Consider the following 25,178-nt stretch of genomic DNA (forward strand, 5'->3'; position numbering starts at 1 on the left):
CCACAGCCCCTCGTCCTAATCAAGATACTACTTTTTCAGGAACTTACCTTTTGAAAAGAAAAAGCTGCATTTTTTTGTGGGAAGGAGGCATTTTTCATGAAATAGTATAATTTAGCAAAGCACAAGTTTTCCATCAATAACAGGTTATATATGACTTCTCCACCAATTCTCTAACCTCTAACCTGGGTGAGATTCCTAAATCCAGGTGTCTACAGATGAGTTAAGGGTGTGGTTAGTACCATTGCCATCTGGTGCCACGCACCTCCAGTTGCCACTCCAGAAGGACATGGGTCTCCTGGTGGTCCAGTGTCATATCCGCCAGTGACGGTATCTCGGATAACCTCAGGCATTTCAGATGTTACCTGACATCTGTGCTGAGGTGACTGAATGAAGCCTTACATCCCCACTGAGTAGAATGGGGCTTAGACACCTAGTTTACAGCTAGATGACTGAATTTGCACACTTTATTGTAGGTATCTAAAGCCTGAAGCTGAAGCCTATACTATGCCTTTAGTCTGATGCTATTTAGGTCTGATTGGATGACTTTACTAATGCCCGTGTTTACACTGCTCTGTTTTAGATGACACCGGGGCTGCAGCGGCCAGTAGCAAAACACTGGGCATAAATATGAAGATGCTCGTTCCAGTATGGGCTCTTTGAGGCTTTTTCCAGTACTCCTGAAAGAGTATACGCTGCATTGGCATGATGTGCAAATTTTATACTTCCCATCTCCTCTTACTCCAGGTCTGCATAGGGCCTAATTTACACCCCCGACACTGATAAATTCCTCTCACAAACAACATTCTCTCTGGGGGCTAATTTATTCACTGTGGTGTGTTTTCGTCTCAGTAAAACCCGAGGAATAGAATATGTCTTCTCTAACTCTGTCAGACAAGCATTTTGCATTTTATGAAGGGCAATTTATAATGGCTCTCAACTAAGCTGAGAGCAGGGAAGTGCAGTAATCTTATTTCAAATAGAGAAAGACTCTGATAATGAGGAAGCACCTTATCATTCAAGAGCCTTATAATAATATGCAGTCACTTTCTGAGCAGAAAGCCTTTGAAACAGCTCACCCTGAACACTGAAGGGTATCCAAAGTTACGCTCTTAATTCCCTCAGGAGAGTGGCCTTGACGGGGCTCAGTTACTGCGAGAAGCACGTGCTGTGGGTGAGTCGACAGCTGCTTCCCGGCCAGGGCTGCCAGCTCACCGCAGCGCCGAGCAGCACAGGGCAGCCCACGCATCAGCCCGCTCTCTTCCCACTGCACCCAGCGCCTCGCCAGCCCTGGGTGCAGGAGTGCCTCCGTCCCCTGCTTCGGCCCCTGATTTGGCCTTGGTAGCATCTCACTGGCTTCTCCTATCTGGCCAGCCCCCCGAAAAGATCCCTCTGAGGGATCATTTTCATCTCCGCTTCAGCCAGCACCACCTTGAATATTCTCCATAACAAACAGTTCCCACTCCAGCTCCAGCTAATGGAAATATTGAATGCACTACAGTGAGCTGGAGAGGAGGGCCAGAGCTTGTGTTAGAAAACAAGCACCACAAATGAGCATAGGCTCAAGAGAGAAGTTTTGGTTACTTGATGACTGTTTTGCTTAAACCACTTATTTTTATATTAAGGATTCATGAACAATGGAAAAATGGAAATGAGTTAAGCCCACCATGGTATGTTTTGCACATCTCCCACATGGAGACATTTCTTATTACTGTTCCTCAGTTTTAGAAATAGTGTTTACTGTCAGGACATGCAAAATAGATAAAGAACTATTAAAAGGGAAACTGAAATATCTCCTCTGAAAGGAGAGCTCTCGGGCTAAAAGAATATCACTAGGCAGGTTGCTCAAGGAACTCAGGTTCAGGGCAATTTTGGGTAGTATCTTCAGCAGCAGCCCTCGATCTGAATACAGACACTTGTTTTCAGACTCCAGTGATGCTCAGAGTTGCTCATCATGAGCTTCTTAGAGGAATAAAATCTCTGGTAGAGCAAAGTTAGGAGGCCCTGGTGAGGCCAGCACAGCACACCCGGTTCTGGTCTACCTCCAGGAAGGTAGGAGGAATTCAGAAGACCATAGATACTGTAAAGGGCTGCAAGGGGGGACAGGAGACAGGCAGCCAACCTTACAAGCAGAGATTGAAAGAGCTTGGTTTGTTTATCCCGCAGATGAGAGGCTGAGAGGAGATGTGATCGTTTTCCTAGAAACGCCTGCCGGAGGGGAGAAGAGTTTTTTACCCCAAAAGACAATGCTGGCACAAGGATAAATGCTTATGAGTAATTCGGTCTGGAAACTCTATCAGAGAAGGGAGATTCTGCAACAGACTTCCCATAGGACCGATGGGGGGAAATAGTCTAAACTTCTTTTCAGCCAGAGCCTACTATTTTTATGAAAGCACTGTAGAATTGTTCAAGTATGTTAGTTGGGTAAACACAAGTGAGACTAGGCTTGTAGGAAAAGGCAATATTTTTTTAATAAGGCCAGCTGTCATGACTGGAAAAAAATGAGCATGTTTCCTGGTAGACAAGCCCTTCTTCAGGACATTTTATAACTTTAGGCGTATCATGTATGGTGGGGGTCTGAGATAGGCAGGATATTGTACAGCTTTATCTTTTCTATTTCTGTACTGTGAGTTCCTACTGGTGTCAGCATGTTATGTGCTAATGTTATATTCCAGCAACAGGATTATTACTTTCCTTTTCATGCACGCTCTCTTGCCTGTTTCAAAATGCAGAATCACCTGGAGTGGTATTTGCAGCTATACACTTACACGAGTGGAAATTGTTGATGTCCCGTACTGAAAATACACTTTACTCTGTTTACATCCCTGCGATTAGGAGAGCAAGCTCCCTGGCTACCTATCATCTGCTCTGTGCAGTGCAGCATTTCGGCTCGCCCGTCACTCTGGTGTTTTAGCTTCTTTATTGTAGTATCTGCATATCTCTGCAGTGATACTTTGGTTGTGCGCCAGGCACAGCTCTCACTAAGAGCAGGAGCTCTGCCGTACCACACTGAAAACAGTGCCCTCCTGTAGCCTTTCTCCAAACTGAAGAGTATCACAGAAAATCTCTGAAAGGGATAAGGATATAACTTGCTTCTAGTAGGAGCTTCTCAAATTGTTCATGGCTAATTTATGTACCGAAGGAAAAGAATTTTCAGCTCTTCCAATGTGTAATATGATTTTTGCATCTCTATAACCATCATATGAAGCTATATACTGAATACATGAAGTGTGGACATGGCTAGTCATGATTTAATCCTACTAAATCATGTCATGTTTAAATCATTAAATCATTAGTTATTATTAAATCCTACTAAACTCTGCACTGCAGTAACACTAGTGAGACCAGCTAAGGCTTGTCTCCACCTCTGGACATGCCTGTCCACCCCCATCACCTACCATAAAGCTGTATTCCAGGCAGCCGGTAGGAGAGCTTGCAACTGGTGTGGGGTCGAGGGGCTGTGCAGGCATAACTACCGGAATGATGCTATCATCCAGATTTACAGTAAATTTGTGTCCTATCACCTTTTTTAAAAATAAACTGCTCTTATTCTTATTCCCAAGTGAAAATGTTTTCCTGAGGTGACGTATTTCATTTTTAAGTAATAACCTGCGGTGGCTTTGTGTAAAAGCAGGGGCCCTTACTGCCTGGGAGTGTTTGGGTTTGGTGGGTGAACAGTGACATCTGCTGGGTAAGCCTCCGGGACAAGGCCTGGGTGCATCAGGGCACCCAGCACCCGCAGCATCTCATCCGTCCCCTCCTGTTCCCCTTCAGCAGGGACAGAAAGAGCTCTTTTACTTGCCAGTGGTTTTATTAGGTGCATGCAATTCATTCTGGTTAGGCAAAGTTAAGCCTATACAATAATTGTCTGATTATATTAATGAGATGGATATATCAAATAGCTGTCATCCTAATATTCACCAGAATTTTATCTACTTTTTTTTTTTTTTTTTCAAGTCCTAAAGATTTCTTTGTGTGTGTGTGTGTGTGTGTGTGGCAGGGGAAGATGTAACAGCAAATAAACTGCCCGGCACGCTGCGGCTGAGTGATCAGAGCTCCCATCCATGTGTCTCACTGAACATTTCAGTTCTTCATTTCTCTCACACCCAGAGCTCCTCCGATTTCCCCGCTGCCTCCTCTTTTATTATATTATATTTACAATAGGGCTTATCTGAAAGTGAAATGCCCCAATGGAACTGCTGGCAATAACTCACCGTGAGGGCTGTGTAATTCCACTCACCGGGGTGCCTCTTCGACTCGAGTGCGGCTTAAATAAAGAGCAGCGCGTGTTTGATGCCCTGGATAAATGGCACAATATTACACTGATCAGTTTCTCCTTACAATTCACTGCCTGGAAAAGAGCTTTGCATTAGGAAAAATACAACGCGCTACTTAGGATGTAGCACTGCTCCTGCCATGTAGAAAGCTGCGTGTTTTCTTGGCTTTTTTTGAGGCATTAGCTATAAGCTTTTCCGAAATATTGTTATTAAGGCAAAACGCATAAATGCAGGCTCAAGACACCATATCAGACTTGTGCTGTGGTGAGCTGCCATCGGACTGTATGTTAATGGTTGGGGGATTTCTTAAGAGTTCTGTGACCCCCAAATTTCTCCTTTTGTTTCAGAAGTGCCCAAAGAGAGAGGAATGTGGGTAGGAGTCCAGCGCTAGGCATCAGAGAGATGTCTTGTACGTATCATTTAACACTTCTGACCCAGTTTGCTTGTCTTATCAATAACACAGGAGCTACTGTAATTTAAGGATATCAGCTCACACTGATAATTACATAACTTTAAAAAAGAAAACTACGTATACCTTGAGTTGCAGTACCTTCTGCTGCCGGAAAAAACTGGGCTGCTCACCAAATGGGGCTGCTGCTCCTTCTGGCATGGAAACATACTGGTGCAAGAAGCGCTCAAACCGTCAGCAGGAAGAAGAGGAAAGTGCAGCAAACCAGAACTTGCTTGGCCGTGGGAACACACGTGGTGCCAGAGGTGAAGCCCGAATTTGCCCTCAGCTCAAGCTGTTTTGCTTGGCCAATTGTCTGCTGCAACACAATCAATCACCCTCGCAACCCACTGGTGATTTCTGACCAGGGGAGCGCTCCCCATCCCTCCGCCTGCCCTCCCCATGGCCTGGCCCCTCCCTGCCCAGGGGCTCCATCTCACCCATTGCTCACCTCCACCCTCCCTACCCTGGGGGCTGCACTCCATCTCAGCTTCCCATGGCCCGCCTGGGGCAGAGCCTGCCCACCCACCTCTTGCAGCACTTCTGCGACCCCCCCCACCTTGAAGCAGGACCCCTGCCCTCCCCACAGCCCCCTCTGCTGAACTGCTGCCTTGTGGCACCCCCTCCACTGATCCACTGGGTGGTGAGATCCCAGCCTAACCATGAGTCCAGTTACCCCGCTTTTTTCTGCTTATTCTACAGGCTACTAAGTTTCAGGCTGACATTTTAATACATCACGCTAAAATCACTTTGTCAAAATATTTCCATGAATCGTGTTTCTTTCTCTCGTCTGCTGTAAGGCACTGTGCCTGCTGTCCACGCAAATGCTGTCCAAAACCATTCAAAGAGAAGAGGAGGCCTCAGCAAGTGCATAACTCAGTGAGTAATTTAGATGCCCCTCTCTGCAAAATCAAATCACGCCTCACCCTCACGAATCTCGGGGTGTGAAGCAGAAGCTGTTCGCCATGCAGCAAATCATGGATGCAGGAGAGGAAACAGCAGCAGATCCTGCACGGGTGCCACGGGTCCTGCAATTACCACTCCGCGGCCCTCGTCGCGCACCTGATCATGCTGGCGCTCAGCACCGCTCTGCCATGAAATGGCTTTCCCCTGCCTCCAGGGTCTGCAGCAAGTGGCAGATGCTCCTCACACCAAGGAGGGAGCACGAAGCTGTCCTTCATGGGTCCCCACGGGAGGAGTCTGCCAATGTGCCCTGGAGAAATACAGCTTTTTGCAGTAGGTATATACTTGATATATGCATGCTCTGCCTGTATGTGTGCAGAATGATTTTCTATCCCCATGCCACTAACCACCTCCTTTCCATGCTGGTGGAGTTTATCGTATAGGGTGTTATTAATGAGGCATGTGCTTCGGTCCTGTGGAGGCTAAAGGCAAAACATGAATTTTAAACAATAGTTTTCTGGAGAAGGTAGCTCTGAATAACTCTAGGAACTGTAGTCTTGTGACTTTAAGATAGGATCATGTACGGCAACCTAACTTCTTGATTTGCCTATCAAAACCGAGGCTAAAGAAAGACCTGCAGATCTCTCAAAACAGCTGCAAAACATTCTCAAGGGGGCTACAGAAAAAGGTCTGCAACAAGGCAAACACCACAAGGTGCGGTGAAATGTTCAAAGCTTGGAAGAAGCGGCTAGGAAGTGTGTGAACTGTAAACCCGTGACGGACACTTGGGAGAGACAGAGGGATGAAACAGAGAGGAAGACACTGGAGACATCGGCAAAGCAAAGAAATGCAGAAATAGGGACCAGTTCTAAAAGCACATTTTTTATTTTCTTAACTTGTGGCCTGGGGGAATTTTTCCATCTGAAATTTCATATGAAACTACCACTAATTATTATCTGGGAAAAAAAAGAAAAAAGAAAAATCAGGAATTCTTGGAATTCTGTTTGTGATTTGGAGAAGGACAGAATCAAAGCAAAACCTAAGAAAAGCTTTTTTCAAAAAAAAACTTCATTTCCTTATTACTCCTCTGTTAGCCTTCCCACATAGCTGAGGGTAAGCTTCCAGATTACATCATTGAGAGGGAAAGCTGGAACAGCCAGAGCTATAGCCTGAATGCCACTTGCTCATTTTAGACCTGGAACTGGCACCAAAGGTATCAGGAAACCCTTTCTCATTCATGCATTGATACAGGAGAAATCCTGATGGAGACTCACAAGGAAACAACAACTGAACAAAATGGTCAAGAAAGGACAAACAAAGAAATGACTTTCCACAGGCAGAACAAACTTATCTTGCTATGAAGCAATCACCCTGAATCCGCCAGGTAAAACATGCAGTTTAAAACAATCAGAAAGATTGCTAAATATCCCTGCATCAGCAAGGAGGCTGAGTGTCTGAGCCCAAGGAGAGCCAACGAATTGTGCGTGTATAGGTGAGTTTTTATCTGTGCGTTGAAATTCAGCACACTGGCGATAGCACAGCCACCAAGTGGTCAAAATCATGAGGTCAGCACAAAGAATATGAGGTTCAAAAACATAGTCTGGGGAGTCTTTGTGGTCTTTGTGCTACTACCGTATACCCTGTTCGTATTTTCAAGCTTTTCCCAACAACCAGGCAGGGTTTCTTGAGGGAACTACAGTGGAAGGGTAAAATGTTGCACTTCTGAAACATGGAGTGTAACTGGGAGTAAATGCTTCTCCACTCTTCTGTCATCAAGATTATTTTATGAAGAGTAGCTCCTGATGAGACATGAGCAGCATCTCCAGGTTATTTTGCATTAGGCCAGTTGAAGTAAAAGCTCAAAGCTTTTTTTAAATTCATGAGCACTATATGCTCACTATTCTGAGTCTCCAGATAGATAGGTAGTTACTCTCATACTAAGAATACGTTGTCCCCTGAGTATTGTCTATGTTAGTAGCTCAGTAAGAGAGCTGCCTCTGACACTTTCATTGTTCCAGAGGGGTTACAGTTTCCCACATCACCGCAATAAATAATGCAAAACAGGCCTTAAAAGTACCAAAAGAAAAGCTCCGCAGCACTCCCAGCTAGCACATATGTAACACAGGTACAGTGCTTCTGCACTTTTCACAGCCACAAGCATCTCGGCATTGCCTCTTGGTATACTATACTGAGCACTACTGTCTTCTAAAATACAAGAATTTTATCATTCCTGTAAGAAGAGGTAAGACAGGCCTGATAATGAGCTACAGTGGCCTACTCCCACTGTAGCAACCAATATTAGAAATGTTAACTTTGTCTAAGTGTACTGGAGAAAGGGAAACAAGGTAGGTAATGACAACATATAAAGTCAGGTATGGCACTTGCACTAACAACTTCGTTTACTCCCTCTCTTCTGCTCTGTAGAGTCCTTTCATAAGGGAAGAGCCCAAGCAGGGGAGTTTCCTTTCTTCAAAGCGAGCATTGACTGTTCAAGAACTAGTTCTTCTGATGTTAAAATCCAAGCTGCTTTTTTTCCTCTCAACTATGGAGCCAATGTGGACAAAAGGTATTAAAGGAGTAGCAAACACTTTCCATTTTCTTCTTGACCTAACTTCAGAAGAAATAGCGAGCATAAAGATCTGTATTTTTATCAGCATCTACAACCTGATAATCTTTTTACCAGTGTTGAGCTTCTAGCTTGAAGAAAGGGAAGGGAAGGGAAGGGAAGGGAAGGGAAGGGAAGGGAAGGGAAGGGAAGGGAAGGGAAGGGAAGGGAAGGGAAGGGAAGGGAAGGGAAGGGAAGGGAAGGGAAGGGAAGGGAAGGGAAGGGAAGGGAAGGGAAGGGAAGGGAAGGGAAGGGAAGGGAAGGGAAGGGAAGGGAAGGGAAGGGAAGGGAAGGGAAGGGAAGGGAAGGGGAGAAGAAAGCAAGGAGTAAGTTTATGATCTCAGACTTCAGGACCTCTTTAAGGGTCATCCTGTCTAAACTTGACTCGCACTGGGAAGTCTTATTGAACTCTGGGCCACTATCAAATACCCACTTTATGTCTTCAGGACTTCCCTAGCAACCATGTAGGGGGTGCTCAATATCTTAAAAAGAAATAGCAGATGCTCAGGTATTTGGTTTTTTGCTAACAGCTTCTAATAAGACCAAATAGTCTTAAAAAAAACACCAAGAATGAAAAATGGTAGGCTTTTGTTTTCTTTAGGATAGGAGGTTTCCATGTTTTGATGAAAGGACCGGAAAGAAATAGAAGCTTTAAACAGCCTCCTCTTATCATGTCCAAGGAGAGAAGCCAAAGCAAATCATGAAGAAGAAATAATCCTGAAAGTTCAGCAAACAGTTGAGAGAATAATAGCCACTGAGCAAAGCTGGGCTCCTTCCAGTTGGCTTTCCCTGCCTCACTGACAGTTTCCATGACCTCGGCCTGCAAGCGGTTAGAGTGGACTTGAAAACCGTCTAGGCTCCTTGTACACAGGACTGACTGTGAGACACACTTGGGGTCCCAAGAATTTTCACGAGCAAATCCATAAGCATCTTATTTCTGCTGCATCCAACCAATTCGATTGGTATATTCAACTTCCAGCGCTAATGAGCAGATGGCACTTAGGTGGGGAAGCACTCCTGTTGCAACAGCCTATATGCTTTTCAACAGCTTTCATAAGATGTGATACAGGGTGAGATGGAGCAGAATGGGGAAAAGACTACCAAGCTAAAGGTAAAAGCATATGTGTAAGTGTGAGTTGTGCCTATCTGTACAGAAAGAAACAACATGGGCGTGTGATCCTCTCCCTTCCTCCACTCCTGCTCAGGTGTTCAAGTACAGTCATATATGGTGAGTCTAGATGACTCGTGGCTTTAAAACTTGGGAGCTATCTCCCATTCTTCCTATCCTAACATAGTTAGGATGGGAGAGAGAAGCAACTGATGGGCATTCTTCAAAAAGTGCTTTTATACTCAAGTAATGTAATATAAACTCATATTAACTAGAAGCAGACATTGTAAGATCCTGCCCGTTATTAGTAGTGAGTGATCAGTTCTACGACTACATAGAATAAAATGAAAATGCAGGAAGATTGTATTTTGAGTTTACTATTAACATTATAAAGATGAAAACTTCAGTCTGTTAATTATATCATCCTTTTGATGGATGAAGTAAGTACTTCGCCATAAGTAAAGTAATTTCTGTGTCTTTGACTACAGCTATTTCAGAAATAACCTCTTTTTAGAACTGTTAACCATTCATTGACAGTGGAAAGATGATTTGTGTTTCGATAACAAATCTCATCAGCAAAATAATGAGAAGGAATTGATTTATGTCTGTTCAGTGCGATGGCATGAAATAAATGCAGAATAAAAACATTAAAGATTGGAATTAATTAGACCAAATAGGAGTAAGTTTTCCTTCAGGAAATTCCACAAAGTCCAAGGCAAATGTAAGACGAGACACTTGCGTACCATTGTCTATCAACCTAAAACTGGTAAGACAGTCCTATAGATTGCATGATCTTCTGTGAGGAGAAAAAAGGTCCACTTTGTGCTAGCATACAACCAAAATATGACACCTTTCCTTTTTTTTTCTCTGGAGTCCAGTTGCAGGTGTTAGTCTGACCTAAGGAGAGAATGTGCTTATTCCTATTTGGATACGTAAATCAGTGCAGGCTCCATGATTTCTTATCAGTTTTGCAACTAGTGCACAAATAGGTTTTTTAGTGAGTGGAGGGATGGTTTTACTGTGGCTTTCAGAAAATACTACTTTCATGAATCACAAAAGAAGATATTGTCTTTTTTTTAATCTGATTTTTTTTTTAATCTTTAAAATTCTATTGGCATTGCTATTCTTAGAGCTTGGACTTCCCTAGGAGAAGAAGCCTTTTCAGTACCAGGCTCATGTCAAGCAACTAATGAAACAAGGTTCAGCTATCCCTGCCTGGTGTAAATACTATAACGTCTTAGCTAACATATTCAGTGTGTTTTTAGAAACATACTTTTAACCTACTTAGACGATCCAGAGAAAAAGTATATCACCAAAGCAACATATCGTACTAGAAAATTCAGTGATGTTACATTTCTTGACTGGTTCTGGAGTCACATTCTGATGAGGTCCAGTTCTTCAAATGGTGAAATGAGAAAAGTAGTTCACTGGTTTTAGCTCCAGTAAGGGTACCTGAGGAAGGTGATAAATAAATGTACAAATTGCTAGTTCCATTCACGTTCATGTGATGTGTTAGCACAGATATAGAACAGAAAATATATATTGGGATCATAACGGCAAGGAAACAGCAGCTGTGCTACTGATGTTTTGTTATTTTAAGTGATAATAATATTATAGTGACAACAATATCTCAGGAATCAGTGCAGGAATTTTAGGCCTGAATTCCTATTTTGTTAATATTTTTCTCTTTTGCAGGTGTCACCACTTTAAGATCTCATCACTGAACACGGCAACAACTGGAAAGCGCTCATGTGTACAAAATGAGAACGGTCTTCGCCATTAATTAGGGGAAGATGAACAAGGATATGGCACTTCAGATTAACAAAGGTGTTACTGGAAAGACTTATATCCTCCCTTAATTTTTTTTGTAGTAGTGAATCACCTATCCTTGTCTAAGGTTAACTGTTTCAGATTTAATTTTGCAAGCTCCTGGATTAGCTCTTATTCAAGATGCATGTAATACATTCTGAAATTTTTTTGTTTTTCATTAAAAAGCAAAGTTCCACCTGGATTGTGAAATCATTCATCCTGAAAAACAATATCCCTGAAGCCTGGGTTCATTGAGCCAATATGACTTTGTTGCATTCCTGAACTTTGTTTCCTCATCTCTCAAAGTAAAAGAAACTAAAATAGCAAAATAGTTTCTTAAAATTGTTAAAACGTATGAAAGTATTCATGTTCGTTTAGCAAAAAGGAATTTTCACATATTTCTCACAAACTGAATTATGCTAACTGGAATGATAAAATCATTGCATTCAAATAGAAAGTTCACAAATCTCACAAATCTCGCAGTTGACTGGAGGTGCAAACTGTGCCATTTTGGGTATCCTACAAGAAGGGATAGTGCAGAGATATGCAGTGCCCATCAGTAGTCTTGAGGAGGAACCTGAGAAATATTTGCCTGCTGCTGTCCCTGTTTCCTGACCTCACACTTCCCTCTGAACATTCATCCTGTTTCGCAAGCCAGGTAGAGAGCAGACGAGGAGCTCGTGTCTCCTCCTCCTGCCCTTTTCGATTGCTGCCTGCCCTTAGAGCAGTGAGGAAGCATCTGACCTTTTCTTCTCACACAGGCAATTGCCCTTGGCCCTCTGCAAGGCATGCAAAGGGGAGAAGGAGGCCTCTTTCCCTTGTGCAGGCAAAATTCACCTGGCCCTGTGTTTATAGCCACATGATTCCCAAGGATCCACTGTAAGGCCAGTCGGGGCAGTTCTCAGTCTTTAAGGGCTGCTATAGTGCATTTGGGAGACATCCACGAGGCACTGGCTCTCCTGCCACGTCTTGCCTATACATGAGACTTCTGCCAGGACAAACTCAGCAGGGCAGCACTCACAGCCGCAACTGAGCACTTCCAGTGGAAGCACGGATCAAGACAGCAAGTGTTAGATGCCAGAAAGAGCTTTATAAGTAGTCTCTGCTCTGTATTCCTTCTCCTGCGTGTGGAATCCCCAGCATGGGACAGGTAGCACAGTAAAGTGCACCTGAGTAGCAGCACTGAGAGGCCACAAGAGCAGAAGAAGCTGCAGGGCTGGGGGTTTTGATTGTTAGTTTAAACTCTGAGGGTACATCTACTCTGAAACAACTTAGTTCTCCAGTTCACACCTGGACTCTGCTCCTCTGATCATTCACACTGCACTAATGCCCATTCACTCCTGGCCTCAGGCAACAGCAGACTCCAGGAACTCCCCCAATGGTCAGTATGGATGTGACTGCATCTGCTCTGGTTCTCTCCACTCTCTATCTTCCTCCAACACCATCCCAGCAGGTTTTTAACTTTTAAGCACTCCCACAAGCTTTCATGTCACAGCCCCACGCATGAAACTTGCATCCTCAGTGTCATGCCATTAAGACATTGCTGTGGTAGGTTAGAGCAGAGTCTTCAGACTATTTTGGAGGCCTGAAACTCAAAAAGTCACTACTACTATTAATAATAATAACAACAGTGGCAATAGGAATACTAACAGCCATAGGAATAGCAATAGACAACAGTGAGAGAGTCGCAGGGGCACCACATGAAGTCCAGACCCAAGAGCTGAGTGCTGTGTCATGTGGATGCAGCCAGCCTGCTCTAAAGGAAGCCAATCGCAAGCCATGTGAATAGGGCTGCTTTGCCCAGCTTGGCCAGTGATAGGCGGGATCCCTTCCTGGGGTAGCCAGGATACATTTCATCATTTTTTGTAGCTTACTTCTCTGACCGTATTAGTAAACAGCACAGGTCAGGGGTTGTTCTCTGGCCCTGAAGTTAAATGGCACAGCACAGCTCTGCCCCACCTGGAGAACTCCTCTCCTCACGGAAACAGCGTGGTCATAACCAGGCCGCCTGGCAGGAATGGTTCTTGGAGTATGCTCCTCTCTACACTGCCCATCATGTCTACATCGGGTAGTCAGTAGAGGCCAAAACCATGCCAGGATATGGGCCAGCTCAGCTTAACAGTATGGATAATCACAGGACAGTGCTCATATCTATGTCCTGACCCTTACTGCATGGATGCAGCTCAGAGGCCAAGCTAACAGGCACCTCCAAGGATTGCCCCATTGCTCCGTCTGTGCCAGGGAGCAGCAGACTTGGTGTCTCACATTATACGAACATAAGACTGAAAAGCTGTCTGAAAGGCAAGGCTGCCCCAGGATCACTGATCAGAAACCCAAGCTCAGGAGCTGGTAAAAAAACAGGCAATTTCCACTGCAGCTAGTCTTTCTGATGGCTTAATGATCTAGGAATTGCAAGCAGTTGCTTAAAACTGCTAAAACATACACCCAAAATAGTCAATTACTGCCTCTCCATAGAGGTGTATGTTGCACTGCAGGGAGCGCTCCAGAGTGGACTGGAATAGGAAAGGAAATAACTTGATGGTTTTATAGGAGGAAAAACAGGTTGAACTGGAAGCTCAGGGGAGTTGAGGGAAGCACTGAAGAAGGTTCTGCAGGTGTCTTGAACCAACAATCATAAATTGTTACAACGAAGTGCTGCAGTGTTGCTCTTGATGTAAAACCTGGCAGCCTGTTGCCATATCAACACAGTGCAGGAGGTTGGGAGGGAACAGCTTGAGCCATGAGCACAGAAGGCATTGGCTTTTTTTTCTTTCCCAAGTGAATATATTGCTTGTGAAAAGTACCAGACTGACAGCCCAGAAACTGAAGGTCCTTACCTAGCTTTTGCATTACCCAGCGTTAGCAACAATGGACTACATGTAGCCCAATCCACCCCACACTGGCGAAAAAAAGAAGTGTGAATTAGAGCCTATATAATGTAACAAGTCTTCAACTTAACAATAGTGAAGTTAACAAACATTAGAGGAAAAGGCTTGAGAGGGAAGGAGGTCTCTGTGTTTCAGACTGCTCACCCCAACACACGTGAATAACTGATCTGCACCCCAATTTTCCAAGAACAGTCACGTTCATCCCAAGCCTCTCAAAGGGCAAATTGCTGTTACACACGCTACTCCAGCAGATGTTCTTCACGTTGTCCTGAAGGAATCCCAGAAAGGCTCAGGCAGTAATTAGGTCTCCATGTCTATTCAGTTCTTAGTCATTTTTTATTCGGTTAACAGGATTTTCTAATGTCTTAGGTATGAGCCAATGATAACAGTGAGTTTTGGTAATGCAGAATACAGTCCCTTCCAGGAGATGTCCCAGAAGGAAGAACAGAATGGACTTTAGTATAAATAATTCAACAGCCACGAGGTAGCAGTGACTTGAGTCCATCTACCCTGCTATGGACCCCACGAGTTCAGATATTTCCCATACACTTCTCCTGTGGGAAAGTCATCATAACCTGAGACACTGGCAGCTGTTGTGCCCTGTAGGAAATATTCTGCTAGCATCAGGCATTTCACCTGGACTAGTCAGTGCTGAGTAGCCACAAAACTGGCTAGTGCCCTTTCATTTTTCCTTCATTGCAGCCAGGCAGCCTTGCAGGGGTCTGCCTCACAGCGAGGAGCTACTGACCGACCAGATGCAGTTTCCTGCCCCGCTCCCAGAGCATAGGGGGCCAATAAGCCCGGGAGCTGGCAGCCCTGCAATGGCCGGGGCCATGGGAGGTGCACTGGGAGAGCCCTGCCTGTGGATGCTGAATGATCATCAACCTTGAGATGCTTCCATGAAACACTCCGGGTCCATTTTTTATCAGAAACATGCTCCTGACCAGCTTAAGAGAAACACATTGACCATTCCTATCTAGTGGTCCAGCCCCTCTATGCTCCTTTGTTGGTTCTTCCTTCTTAAAAGCCCCAATGTACTATGCGTTTTTTTCCCTCTCTTAAGTCTTGTGTGTAACATCAGAGCTATTATACACAGAGAGAATTTTTTTAAAGTAATGTGGTATATACTCATCCCATTATAATCCTTCCAAATTGGCACTGAATTATTGTTCTGCAAACGGACAAGCACAGGAAGGAGCAGGGGTTTAAATATTTCCAGCATTCGATGACTTTTAAAATTCCTTAAATCTGAGTCACAGTATCACATGGCTCACCAGAGGAGTAAAACTAAAACATCGTGAGATATCTACTTGACCTGATACACTCTTTAAGTACTTAATGTCATTAATGGAGCATTTCAATCAGAAAGTGAGAAAAGCTGTTACATAAATAATTGCTGAAGGTTTTGTCTGGTCTCAAGAATTAACTCCAGACCTAACCACCAAAGGGTACGTGTTTTGCTGAAAGTAGGCATGCCTCAGCTGCTAGACCCATCCAGCTATCGGTAAAGGTGGAGCAGAGCATTTGCCATGTCTAACATTGCCTCAGGGGGCAACTGAGCACTGTAATAAGGACTCTTACCACAAAAAGTGGTTACTTAATCATAGCACTTTATTATAGACACCTTACCTTTAATAAACAAAGCACGTGCACATCATTACACTGTTTAGCATATCAAATACCTATGCAGAGCAAAAATATTGCTCTCAGTTGCTTAATTAAAACACAGCTCAGTTCATATGTATGTGGTTTGTCTACTCTCCAGTGCATGGACCTACCTCCCTTAAAATTCAGATAAATACGCACAGAAAATAGAACCAAATTTCCTCAAATCTTTCACAGAGCAAAAATACCATGCACGCTATATTTTTATCAGCTGATATATGTACATTAATATAGTGGCGTCTCTCCAATGCTAGGTCAAGTCTTTAAGCGCTTTCTGTTCAATTTGGTGAGCGCCACACTGAGTCGCCCACCTCTCTGTCAATAACCACATAATAATGGGATAATAGTAATTCATTCTCTACCTGTATAAAGCAGAATGTCCTTAAACTATGACAAAACATATCATTATCTTTACCCATTATTGATGTTTTCAATTACCAAGGCAGGGAGACTCAGACAGAGGTTCAGTGAGTTGCCAGGGTTCACCTACAACAACAGTTTCTAACCAGCAACGTGAGCTTTGGCGGTGAGGAACAGGCATTTTATACCTGAACCACGGTCCAGTGCCCAATCCAACAAACCTGCCAGACCTGCACTGGCTTCACAGTGACTGGTTAGCCTCAGGGATATGCATATGAAACTGGAAATCATTGCTCTAGTGGAGCATATGGACCAGTAGGTCTACGTGTCAGAAGACCTTAATTCCAACGGGGCTTTTTGGTTGAAAAATTCATAATTTACTGCTCTAAAAACACACCACCTTTTAAGAAGTTTTGAAGTCAGGTTTTCAACAGATATATGTTTGTTTGGGTTTTTTTCTCCTAAACGTAACACAAATTCCTCTCCCACCCTCTTTGACACCAAGGAAAGGGACAGAGCATGCTGTGCTGTTTTGGAGCTACATAAATACAAAAGGCACATGTACCCTGACCAGCTGCCAGCCACCTGCAAGCAAAGATAAAGGCCCAGTTCTTTCCTCTTTTTTCTCTCTCATGGGCACTAGTTTTGGATTTTCTTCTCTACCCAACCACCAAGTAACAAACTGACAGACAAACAGGCAGCATGATCTCTTTTCATTGGGAGGACAGACTGAAAAATATTTATTTCAACAACTCTGCACAGTCTAAAACTCTAACGACAGCTTGGGGTTGCCGTGCCAAATTTGCAGTCTATCTACCAGCCAGGGCCAATCATAGCCCTAAATTACGCAAGAAGAACAGAAATTTCAAAAGTTAGTAAGCAAAGAATTGCCTCTGACAGCTGAAAGGAAATACCAACTACAGAAACACTGCACGATCCTTACCCTCAAAGTCATTTGAACCCCTAACCCTGGTCAGTATTCCCAGCCATGATATTTCTCCTGAAATTAGGCATATAATATAGGTCAGCCTTTTCCCATGAAAAAACAATGAGAAAAAAGACATTCCTCAATCCTATGTAGCAAATATGCAAATAATTAGGAGGGAGAAAAGGAGGACTTTCTTCTACTCTCTTTAGTTCTGAGCTTCTCTCTTATTGATAGGGCATGCTTTACACAAAGAATGAAATCTTTATTGGAAGAGAAGGTCAAAACTGTTTCGCACAGATCTTAGGTAAGAATTGCAAGCAAAGGCACAGGCAGATCCATCTCACTCTCCTTTCCCCTCTCCCTCAAGAACGAGTTTGAAGTAGAGATTATTTTGCAATAACCTATTGGTTCTGGTTGAAAAAACATTAAGTGTGACAATTTTGAATGAAGCAGAGCAGAGTTTTTAAATTAGACATCTCAGAAAAATGCCCCAAATGTTCTCAGATACAAGGGGGTATTTGGGTAAGGCATTCATGCCCTATCTCTGCTCTTTTTGCATGAGGACTAATGTGGTAGATGTGCTGTGGGAAGATGCAGAGGTTCAAGCAAGCTGGTTTTAATCTGAATGGGAACCTGATTAGCTCACCAGTCTCGTGATGTAGGTGATTTTACCTCTATGTACTCCTAAAGTGGCTGTAGGCAATCCCAGGCTGTTATGGGCAGGTATAGACAGACCTGGACTCCTTCCACCTGGTGGGAACCTGGAACGGGAAGGATGGGGAGCATGGGGCAGATGTGAGCTGGCTCAGAGATCTTGACGCTGGAGCGCTGCTTTATCCAGGAGCTGAACCCAAGCCCTGCTCTGAGAGCACGTATTAGCTTGGCTTTGCTCTGTGCTAACACAGGTTTATGGCTTCCAGAGTTGAGCACGTAAATCCATATGGCATTGGACACTTTATGGATTAAGAAAATTGAGTCTCTGGTAGTTCGGGGATCTCACCATTATGTTCTGTCTCACATTATAGGTGCCTGGAAACTTCAGACAGCCAGAGGGAAAAGAATAGCTGAGAAGAGGTTTTGAGTAAAGCCTGAACTGTGAAGCTAGCCCCTGAAAATCACCTGCTGATGAAGAACTGTGCAGTGCAACTGGTATTTTTACGGGGTTGTATGTAAGGAGTGTACTTTGCAAGGCAAGTCCAAGGCTTTTTTAATCCTGTTACTGCTCAACTGTGCGACTACTGAGCATTTTCTGAGTATCCTGAGTTTCTGAGTATTATCCGACTAGAGGCCAAAATCCACTCGGATTAATACAGTTTGTTTCTTGGCTTTTCTGAACCACAACTTAACGAAATAAATTGGAATAAATTGGAAAGAGTTGGCTCAAAGCCCAAAGTAAGACTTAAAGGCTATTGTCGCTGCGGGGAAAGAGCATATATCAGTATGAGAGGCTACAAGCTTTTGCTGCCAAGAATTTTATTATATCACTTCTGTTTTACAGGGTCAGGCTTGGTAGGTGTCTGACTCTGCAGCTCCATCTCTTGGCAAACATCAGGCACCAAGCAGATTGCAAAAGCTCTTCAAAGTCCATGCATAGAAGCAGTATAAATCCTTTTCAATACACAGTACTCCTTATTTCCTTCACGATAACTGAAGGACATAACTCTTGCCTAAAATAGAACAGGGAATTCTCTCATGCGCTTCCTTCAGCGTTTGTTATGTTATCAACTGTTGCCCTGGAAACCAAGCCCGCAAGTCAGAAACTGGCAATTCGGAGAGAAGAAATTGTGTTTCGTGGGTTTTTCAAGTATTTTTTTTATTACATTTTTTTCGCCTGTAACTATTTCCTGGTAATGAGAATTGCTTAAGCAATTCCTGGATAAGCATTTTTAATAAAAAAAAAAAAAAAGTTTTGGAATATTCCTCTTTTCTAATCAGCAAGTTTGCCTCTGTGGTAGCTGACGTAATCATGAAATACATAACTACTTTGTTCTCCTGTTGCCTAGTTTATAGTCCAGTATCTCTAATGAAGAAGAAAAGCCCACAAATTATCAGTCAGTTATTATTATTTGGGGCACAATGGCCTTCTGCATGCTTGTATGATTGATGAGCTGATCAGCGTTTGTGTTTCTGACTGAACTTTAACAATTTGTTAAACGAATTGTTTAACAATTTGTACTAGTTAATCAAGTGTTTGTGTCATAAGAACAGACTAGTCAAGGCAACGATTTTAAGACCCAATAATAAATCATGGTAATGCCTTGATGTGCCCCAGATTTAAAGTATTTTAAAAATAGATGATATTGAAGTAAAAAGACTAGAGATGTTCAGGCTCTGGAAAGGGAATGGAATAAAATGCAGATACAAAACAATCTTGGAGGGTCAAATGACAAAAGACTTTGGCTGAGAAAGTTTGAAAAGAAAAGAAGCAGCAACACAGAGATAATAGTGGAAGACACAACTTTTAAGTAAAACAAGACATGTAAAAAGTATAAGGAGCTGGGATGAGACACTAATGAAGCAAGATGCCATTACAGAGGAATGTGGCTTTTTCAGACGGAAGATGTTGCACCCTGGGAGGCAGAATATGAACTTCTGGCTTCTAAATTTAACTACAAAGAGTCAGAAAAAAACACGTGGGTGTCACTGCGGGCATTTTGATGAAGATGTCTTGCGGTGATTAAAAAAAAAAGAAAAAGAAAAGTTAGGAAGGGAAAAGAATGGAACAGGGAAGTGATACTGAAAATACTTTTTATCGTCCCAGCATAGTGCATTGTGATCAGTTCTGGATACCCTGAAAAGGACAAAGCAGAAATGAAATGAGTTCAGAGATGACAATCAAAATAATTAGAGGCATGAAAAGCTTCTAGATGAATAGTAAAATTGAACTTGTTCACTTCAGAGAAGAAGTGAAAAGATAAAAATGTTCAAAATAATGAATGGCACCAAAGAAAGAGAGTCCTGTTCATCATTTCCCATCGTACAAGAGCAGAAGGACATTTGCTGAAAATGAAAGGCAAAGGGTGAAAAGCAATCCTTTCCCACAGCATATGATTGCCAGGTGGAGTTCATTGCCACCAGAGGTAATTGAGGCCAGGAGTTTCGTGAATTAAAAGGGAATGGAAATGTGCATGGAAAAAAAGAATATGCTAAGTTCTAAAAATAAACTGTGATTGTGATTTGAATTTAATGGAACTCATCTTCCAGCTTAGACTGCAGGACATAAAGCAGTCTTTGAGGGTGGCAGAGAGCGAACTTTTCTCCCTCAGAGAAGTTTTTCTCTAAAACTACCTGCTCTAGGCTTTCTCAAACCTTCCACTGAAGTACCTGGCACTTTCCACTATCCTGGAGAGGAGGCTGCAGCAGATGCATGAGGTTATGCTGATTGTGGACTAGTAGGTCCTGTTCTTCTGCACTGACAAATGAGAACAAAGCTGGAAGAAGATAAATGTGGTCTTGAGGAGACAAAAAGAGATAGAGTTTGCAAAAGCGTAAAAATGAAAACCAGCCCCAGAGCAAGTTCAGCTCCTAAGCAGCCAAAATTTCAAAGAATGATGCTTCCATTAAGAAACTAGCAGAGGAAAACAGAAGGAAGCATTGAAGGAAAGATTATTAAACCGACACAAGGCATTGAGAGAAAAATTCACAGTCTGTGCAAAGTAGAAGAGCCATGAGTAATCCAGGAAGCACCGAGGACAGCAGGAGATGGCAGTTGTCCGAGTAAAAACTGAAGATGATGTCTTGACTCCTACAAAGGAAAAAAGAACAGATACATTTTTTTCTTCTTAGTGGATTAGCTAAAACTGAATCTTTTGGGGGCTTTTTCTGAAGCTATAACATGTCAAAAGTGCGTCCAGTTTTGGTCATTATTTCTATGATGGGGCATGTCTCATTTCTTTCAGCATTCTCTGTGTTAAAATTTTCAGTAAGGCTTTCAGTATTGTCCTCAGGGACTATATGAGCAAGCAATGATGCTTTACTACTTTTTAAGATACAAGGAATCATGCCAGGCAAGAGTCTCTCTTGCTCCACTGACTATTGAGAGACTCAAGGTAGGCTAAGCACCTATCTTAGGCACTAAGGTAAAAGAGATGACATAAAACACACACATGCACACACACACATTCAATTTTCTTCCACACTCCAATACCTTTTTAGAGATGGTCTATGTCTTCCAAAGTAGCACAAGTTCTGAATTCTTCTATGATTTGATTTTAAAGTACTACAGATATTCTTTTATGTACCTGGGACGCAGTTTCTGTCTAGGCATATTTCCCCTCACAGCACTGATTCTGCCCCACGGTTCTTATTTATGTTCTGTCTTAACTCTGCTTATGTCACCTGATTTTCTAATGTGGCATCATCCTCAGATGGAATAGTTAATTATACAGTCACTCTGCTCCAAGAGTTAAATGTGACACAGATTTTTATGCAACTAAAGCATTTTCTAAAGTCTCACGTGAAAAGATTAAATTGCTCCTTCTGTCTATGTATTATTTGCTTCTCTTTTTGCTTAATAACTTGAAATTTCATTGCATACAAAAACATTCATTTTCAAGTAGTTTTCCTTTCTCTTAGAGATACGTAAATCCTTCTGTTACAACTTCTTTCAGTTTTTCTTGTATAAAACACTAGCTACTGTCTTCAGAGCCATGCACTTTGTTTGAGGTTGCTCCCATTTCTACACATCCGTTGAACAGTCAGGGAAAGTGGAGAGAAGGGCAGAGACCAGCAGGGAAAAATAACCAGGTAAGGACTGGGAAGAGTCTCACACTTCTCTCTCCTTCAGTCCTTCAGCCGTTATTGGCAGAAGGATGTACAGCTGAGACTATCACCAACTTGATCCACTGTTTGACTGTTATTTTTTGTATAAAGGGGCTCTTCTGGGACACAGATAATTATTATAGTTTATGAGGTTTTGCAGTAAACAATGTAAGCTTTGAACCAGTGACTGGAACAGCTGGCATTTAAATACATACAGAAATATTTTGCTGTCCAGCATCAGATAGGGAATACTGATCAGCTGAAAAACTTATTCATAGACCTTTGACAATCCAGTTCTGTGTATGCATAAGACTTGTCAAGCCAATCAGAGATAGGTACAGCAATTTGAACGAAAAATACTGTAAAGTCAAAAGTCTTTTTGCAGCTTAGAGCATAAAACTTCTGGAGCGGTTGATAAAAATTAGAGAAACAGAAAGGAGCGGGCTTGTCTATGTGATCATCTATATGTCAAATTTATCTGCTGACCCCAGTGGAACATAACGTAAATTTAAAACTAAAAATGAGACAAGATGCGTCTGATAGCTTCAGCCTCTGCAACAGCATGAGCTAAAATTGTATAGGTGGTCTCATATGACTTGGTTCTGCATCTCTGCTTCCTGTAACTAGGCGAGGTACTTTCCTGGTTTCTCTGAAGTTCAGCTGTGATGGGCAGCTTGAGTTAAAAACTTAATCCAGATAAGACCAAAGTGATTTTGTCATCAAATCAAAGTGATTTTTGTGTGTGCTTGTGTGAGACACCTGAAAAAAAAAAAGCAGTGATGAGGTCTGTTCCATCTTTTCTCATCCTTAGGTTTGCCCTGTAGGCACCCTGCCTAAAGACTTGTAACTGGGATGGGTAAACAAGTAACACAGATGAAAAAAAATTTCTTTCCTACCTGTGCTTTTGCGAGAAAAAGTTCAGCCAGTTGTACAGCTGTGCCTCTGTGTACAGAGCTGGAACTCACCATTTAGGGGGCTGTGTAACTTCGGAACTAAGACTTCAGTGAAACTCTCTCATCTAAAGAAAATGAATTTGGCTTGCCAAGACAAATCGACTTGGCTCTTCTGAAATAGAAAAATAAACCAGCTAGGCTAGAATGTAAAATTAAGAAGTACTTTGGATAAACTGAAAAGTACTTTTGAACACCAGAAGGAAAATACGAAGAAGGAAAATTACAACGTACCAATTAAAGGGGAATGTGCGTTACCCATGCTAATGTAGAATTCTTTTTATTTTGTTTTTTCTAGCAGAGTCTTCAGAAATATTAATTTCACTTCAGCACCTCACACCAGCAGCAAGAATGACAACAGTAATAATAAAATACCACATTTCAAATAGGCAACAGAAAAAGTGGGTCTTTTAGTTCTTATTCACTGTTGTAATAGCTTGCATCCATTAAAATTCATAGCAATTTCAATGGGATCATAATTTCACTGTCTTTTTGAAAATCAGCAAACAATACAGTCCTGTGACAATATTTTAGGCTCATGAAATAGCCTTATGGCAGTCAAAAATATGCTTCCATTTTGTCAGTGGTAGCTGCCATAACTTCCACTTCCAAATCAAGATTTGCATGCACGCACACCGGCACACACAGATATACATCCTGACATAATTTTCATAATAATTGCCCTCACCACCACCACCAACAAAGAAGGTTTTGTAGTGTTTTTTCCAATTCAGAGTCTTGGTAAACCACACTCTGAACTGGTTCCTCACTCAATCCTGATAAGTCTCATTAAGATCCAGGGGAAGAAAGAGAGGTGCTTCACAGGGATATTTTATAAAAGTATCACGGATGACTAACCAGCTCCAGAGCCAGTTCACAGACCCTGAAATGGGCTTTTGGTATCACAAGGTTACACATTTCGACAGTAAAGAATTCAGCTCAGAAAAAGAAACCCCCAAACCAAACCTCACACCCTTTAAAATTAAAGAAAAGCTTATAGCTGCATTCCCACAAAGCTGTTTAAAACGGTGCGACTGCAGCCAGCCCAGTCGCTGGTCCGACCCTGGCAACACCTACCGCGGGCTCAAAAGTCAAAATGAATGGAGGTAAATCCGATATCTTCAGTTCAGGAGCTTTCTGCTGCCTTCTTGGCCCCTTGCCTGCTCTTTGCACTTCGCTGTGCCCTTCAGACCCGCCGCCAAACGCAAGGCTGAAGTGAAAGTTCAAAGTGTTATCTCCTTGCACTGCGCAGGGAGAAACTGCAGCCCCGGGCTCGGAGGCAGTTGCGGCAGCAAAGCCAAATGGAGGGAAGGGGAAACGCCAATGCGTCACGGGGCCACCGGGCACCTCGGTGCAGCAACCGAGGCAGCAAGGTCGGCTGTCATCTGGCCTAATCCTTGCCAGCGAGGCGGGGGGGAGCGGCGGAGAGGAGGCTGAAGAGGAAAAAGTAGGGGTTTCCCCTCAGCAACAATGATATTTAAAAGGATGAAGACATACCTTAGTCTCATGCTGGATGGGCGCTTTCAAGAACTCAGGGATTATTTATATGGAAGTGTTTAGAAGAGCCTCTAACTGCTACGGGAGGATCCTAGACTGAGTGTAACCTCACTAAAGCTCGGGCCAGCTATGAGGGAGAAGCTACAGTGATTTACTCTGGCTGAAGAAGGCTTTTATAAGCTTAGAGCTGTTTTCTGAGACTGTTGCTTACCGCAATAAGCACCATTGCCGCAGTGCTCGATGCACCTGTTGTCTTCACCTCCTGTTTCTCTGCACGTAGGGTTTGACACAGGGACTCTTATTTTCAACGCTCGTGATTATTTTGCCTAGAAAACCTAGGGCAAGGGGACTTTGATCTCCATTCGGGATCCTCTCAGGCCCAACAGAAATATAAATAACAGCAAAAGACACCAGCTAATGATATTTAAAAGGATGCCACCATTTCAAACCATACTTTTTAGGGGTCTGAGGCGCAGCAGGCTCAAATGTGCCTGCTTATTCGGAGATATGGCCCAGCCTCGCAGTCAGGACCCAGCCAGTAACCACAGACAAACAAGGGAAACAGAAATGAAAAGCTCATGGAGAGGAATCCAGAGAGGGGGCCACAAAACCCCACATATTGCCTTTTACACCGCAAAGAAGTCCAACACACACCACCAGCAGGAACTCTGCCCAGATGTGTTAAGCAATTCCCTACTGATATGGATTGCATCAGCTCTCCGGATACAGCTAAATCGGGCCAGAGATTTTTAATGTCTTTGAAACTCTTTAAAATACACAGTAAAAGCTTTTTTTTTTTTTTTTTGGCCACTGTTAGAAATCAGGTTGTCCCATATGTTTGATATTTTCAGTTTGTTTGTTGCGCAAGGTCTTTATTTCCTTTAACTTAATTCAGCCATACTATCCATATAGATAATGAGTTTTCAAATACAAGTTATAAATAAGCACAGCAGCAAGTACAGACTGCAGTTTCTTTACCATA

At 42.8% G+C, this 25,178-nt stretch overlaps 1 long non-coding RNA gene across 1 annotated transcript; it reads right to left on the reverse strand.

The window, feature by feature from the left end:
• Positions 1–15,614: 15,614 nt before the first annotated feature.
• Positions 15,615–24,925, reverse strand: LOC138063620 (uncharacterized). The gene is made up of 3 exons (XR_011137121.1): positions 23,777–24,925; positions 22,646–22,814; positions 15,615–20,733 (listed from the first exon to the last, which is right to left on the reverse strand). It is a non-coding gene; the product is annotated as an uncharacterized lncRNA (long non-coding RNA).
• Positions 24,926–25,178: the final 253 nt, after the last annotated feature.

Source organism: Struthio camelus, chromosome 1 (genome assembly GCF_040807025.1).
Source record: "Struthio camelus isolate bStrCam1 chromosome 1, bStrCam1.hap1, whole genome shotgun sequence".
Lineage (NCBI taxonomy): Eukaryota > Metazoa > Chordata > Aves > Struthioniformes > Struthionidae > Struthio > Struthio camelus.